Raw genomic sequence first — 5,000 nt, forward strand, 5'->3', positions numbered from 1 at the left:
ACACATACTCTTCCTCTTTGTCTCTCTTCACACACATGTACTGTACTGTACACACACAGGACTAAATCATTTCAACACAGTCACCGACACACATGTACGTTATTCATCCTTTATTAAATAATAACAATAACAATAAAAAAAGAACATTTTGTTGGTTTTTTTCTCGTTTTCTGTACAAAGTCTACAAACAGACGCACGTGTGAGATCTATCTGGCCAGGCCAGTGTCGAGGGGCCAGGGGGGGCTGCTTGGGGGGGGGGGGGTATTTGACGTCCACGTCCAATGGGTGTCTGGCCTGGACACCAGAGGTAATACTATAGTAGCGCATCTCTGTAGAGGAACACCAGCTCCCCGCGGGGCAGGAGCAGGAGCTGGGGCAGGAGCAGGGGCAGGAGCAGGGGCAGGGGCAGGGGCAGGGGCAGGAGCAGGAGCAGGGGCAGGGGCAGGAGCAGGGGCAGGAGCAGGAGCAGGAGCTGGGGCAGGGGCAGGAGCAGGAGCAGGGGCAGGAGCAGGAGCAGGGGCAGGAGCAGGGGCAGGAGCAGGAGCAGGGGCAGGGGCAGGGGCAGGGGCAGGGGCAGGGGCAGGAGCAGGAGCAGGGGCAGGGGCAGGGGCAGGAGCAGGAGCAGGGGCAGGGGCAGGGGCAGGAGCAGGAGCAGGGGCAGGGGCAGGGGCAGGGGCAGGAGCAGGGGCAGGAGCAGGAGCAGGGGCAGGGGCAGGGGCAGGAGCAGGGGCAGGGGCAGGAGCAGGAACAGGGGCAGGGGCAGGGGCAGGGGCAGGAGCAGGAGCAGGGGCAGGGGCAGGGGCAGGGGCAGGGGCAGGGGCAGGAGCAGGGGCAGGGGCAGGGGCAGGAGCAGGGGCAGGGGCAGGGGCAGGGGCAGGGGCAGGGGCAGGGGCAGGGGCAGGGGCAGGAGCAGGGGCAGGGGCAGGGGCAGGGGCAGGGGCAGGGGCAGGAGCAGGAGCAGGGGCAGGGGCAGGAGCAGGGGCAGGGGCAGGAGCAGGGGCAGGGGCAGGGGCAGGGGCAGGAGCAGGGGCAGGAGCAGGGGCAGGAGCAGGAACAGGGGCAGGAGCAGGGGCAGGAGCAGGGGCAGGCCACTCACGCCAGCCGGACGCGTCCAGGGAGACGACCCCCTGACCTCCGAGGAAGGCACTTGGATAAGAGTCCAGCAGTCTGTCTGTCTCTGTTTGTGTGTCTGTCTGTGTGTGTGTGTGTGAGTGTGTATGTGTGTGTGTCTGTCTGTGTGTCTGTGTGTGTGTGTGTGTGTGTGTGTGTGTGTGTGTGTGTGTGTGTCTGTGTGTCTGTGTGTGTGTGTGTGTGTGTGTGTGTGTGTGTGTGTGTGTGTGTGTGTCTGTCTGTCTGTCTGGGTGTCTGTCGGTCTGTCTTTGTGTCTGTCTGTTGTGTGTCTCTGTGTATTTGTGTGTGTGTGTGTGTGTGTGTGTGTGTGTGTGTGAGTGGTGGGCCCTCTCTGACCACCTACAGTATGCGGTGTGTGAAACAGCCGTCCTCCACCGTTCCATCAGTTGTTCTTTTCACCTCTAACTGTGACATGACAAACACCAACAATCTGAACATTATCTATTTATTTCCTTCTTCAACATGACAGGTTTTTCAGCATGCCACCTCAACCTCTCTTATTGGTCAGTGGGAGAGGAAGAGGAGGGACACAACCAACTCAACTTCTCCTATTGGTCAGTGGGAGAGGAAGAGGAGGGACACAACCACCTCAACTTCTCCTATTGGTCAGTGGGAGAGGAAGAGGAGGGACACAACCACCTCAACTTCTCCTATTGGTCAGTGGGAGAGGAAGAGGAGGGACACAGGACTGAGAGAAGAGGACCAACCAATCAGAGACAGATGCTAGTTTCGTTGTAGCAGACAGTAGTGTGTGATGGAGTAGGTATAAGGCCCAGGTGAGGAGCAGAAGGCGGCTGTGGATCTGACTTTAGTAACTGCTCTCTCTCTCTCTCTCTCTCTCTCTCTCTTTCTCTCTCTCCCTCTCTCTCTCTCTCTCTGTCTGTTTCTCTGTCTGTCCATGGCTCTCCTCCAGGAACTAGTATACTTAAGGCGCAACCATGTGGCCGGGAAATAGGGTGAGGCCCTTGAGAATTATCATGATGATCTCCTGATAATGCCCTGACACCCCCCGCCCACCTCACACACACACACACACACACACACACACACACACACACACACACACACACACACACACACACAGCCATTCACACACGCATGCACACACACATGCACATTTTCTCTGCTTTCTCTATAATTTGTATGTTGTTTTAAATAAGAGGGAAAGCTAAAGAATTAATTCAATCTTTCTCTCCCTCCCTCTCTCCCTCCCTCTTTCTCTCCCTCTCTCCCCTACTCTTTCTCTCTGTGTGGGCTGGGGAGTTTGCCTCATCCACTGTTCAACGGCCACAAAGTTTTTCTGCAATCCATAGGTTGCGATAAAAAGAATCCTAATGGCTAACACACAGCCACACAACTGTGTCGAATAGAGGGAACAACAACAAGAATAATAATAATAATAATAACAACAACAAGAATAATAATAGAAAACAAACAAAAGCAAAAACAAATAGAATTCTAAATCAAAAATAATAAACATTAAAGACTAGCCTGGCCCTTCTGAAGAGCGCATTCTTCGGGATTTTTCTTCACGACTGCAAGAATGTCTAGATTAAGAGACTGCTGTGACGGTCACGTCACCAACAGACACAACTCAAACTGACATCAAAAAATAAAAAAAAACTACACAAAACAAACAAACAAACCAACAGATTCAAATCAACAAGGATCTAAACACGGGGGGTCATTAGGACCCTGATGCCAAAGATGACTACAGCATGTACACAGAGGGGGAAAGAACACAAAGGGCGTTGTCCTGGAAACACAAGTCTAAGGAACGAACCTAAAAAAATAATCAAAACGAAACCAACGAAACTGTCCACAATCGTCTAGGCCACAGCTTTGCACGACACGGAAGCAAAGGAGCAGAACTACCGCTGAACACAAGTCCTAGTGCCACTCACAACTACTCTCCGCCGGCCACGCTCAAGAAATACTTTTGTTTTTGTTCGCATTTTCTTCTTTTTTTTATATAGAAATCTAAAGTCATATACATCTAGCTTCTCCTCAGCTTCGTCAGACATGTCTCTCGCTATATCGTTTTGTTTTGGGGATAGGCGCTTCGATTGATATGTCTTAGAGTCCGTTTCTTTATTTTTTTCTGGCTCCTGAATGAAGATCCTCCAGGCTCCAGCGTATGGGTGAGGGGTCTCTCCTCCCCCCACCTTCCCCAGGATGGAGACTCCGCAGTGGGCTGCTGTTCCAGCGCGGCGTGGGTCTGAGTGGACGGAGACGTCGGAGTCTTTCACATCGCTCTCGCTTGGACTCAGCACGGCGGGGACGGAGAAAGCAAACGTGAAAAGATGAGGAGAGCGAGAGCGAGAGCAAGCGAGCAGCAGGGACATGTGAGGACACCCTCTCTAGCGCCCCCTATCTCTGTCCACCTCTCTGACCAAACGCAAAGCGAGGCAGAGGGTTTCCATTAGACAGAGGAAGAGAGAGAGAGAGAGCGCGTGATAGAGAGAGAGGGAGAGAGAGACAGAGAGAGAGGAGGGGGGTTTCTCTTTCCAAGACCCTTGTCTTCCTCTCCCTCCATCCACAAAAAAAAAAATGAAACAAAGGTCATAAGACCGAGAGAGAGAGAGAGAGAGAGGATATAAAAAAAGCGTCTCTTAGAAGCCAAACCCTTTCTTCTCCCCCTTCATCTCTCTCTCTCCCCCTCTCTCTCTCTCTCTCTCTCTCTCCACTTCTCCTCTCTCTATCCCTCTCTCTAGGCCTCGGAGCAGCAGCGCTGCTGGTTGAGCTTGACCTTGTGCTTGATGCCGTCGTAGAGCTCGAAGTTGTAGTTCTCCAGCGTGGTGGAGGAGCGCGAGGGCAGGCCGTGGTAGGAGCACGTGCAGTAGAGCAGCAGGCCCGCGCACACGGCCCCCAGCAGCACGCCCAGCGAGCTCATCACGATGATGGTCAGCAGGATGGGGTCCAGCGAGTACAGCCAGGCGTTGGCGCGCTCCCGCTCCTCCCGCTCCTCACGCTCCCGCTCCGACGCCGAGGAGGAGGACGAGGGCCTGTGCGACGAAGAGGGGTCGCCCAGCGACGGGCGAGGGGTGCTCCAGTCCGGGAAGAGGTAGCCTGCGGTGAGGGGGGGGGGGGGGGGGGGGAGAGAGAGAGGGATAGAGTGAGGGATAGAGGGATGGAGGAAAAGAAAAGAGAGGGGTGAGGGGAGAGAGGGGGAAGAGAGAGGGTGAGGGGAGAGAGGGGGAAGAGAGAGGGTGAGGGGAGAGAGGGGGAAGAGAGAGGGGGATAGAGTGAGGGATAGAGGGATGGAGGAAAAGAAAAGAAAGATTGTTATTATCATTATTGTGGTAAACAACACATGATGTGGCAAATGATACGGGCAAATATGCCTATACACTATGAACCATATGGAACTCTGAATGGGAGTGATTTTGAAATAGAGAGCAGAGGAAGGGGAAGACTAGGGTGGGGGGGGGGGGGGCGGGGGTTGAAGTGAGATTGTTTCCTCCTGACAGAAGCACACAGTGTGTGTGAGTTGGGACTGTGAGGAGGTGAAGTGTCTTTGAGCTGATCAAATGGATCATGTTTTTGGAAAAGTCAGAAGTAAGACAGACAGTAAGACTGTGAAAACTCTAAGCCTCAACTATGATGTAGTCAGCGATTGTGTGTGTGTGTGTGAGTGTGTGACTGCGTGTGTGTGTATGTGTGTGGGAGGGGGGCGGGGGTTTGTGTGTGAGTATGACTGACTGTGTGTGTGTGTGAGAGAGAAAAGAGAGAGAGAGAGAGAGAGAGAGAGAGAGAGAGAGAGAGAGAGAGAGAGAGAGAGAGAGAGAGAGAGACAGAGAGAGAGATGGAGAGAGAGAGATGGAGAGAGAGAGAGCAGGCTGCAGATGGAGAGAATAAATGTGCAATTA

Source organism: Sardina pilchardus, chromosome 4 (genome assembly GCF_963854185.1).
Source record: "Sardina pilchardus chromosome 4, fSarPil1.1, whole genome shotgun sequence".
In the NCBI taxonomy this organism is placed as follows: domain Eukaryota; kingdom Metazoa; phylum Chordata; class Actinopteri; order Clupeiformes; family Clupeidae; genus Sardina; species Sardina pilchardus.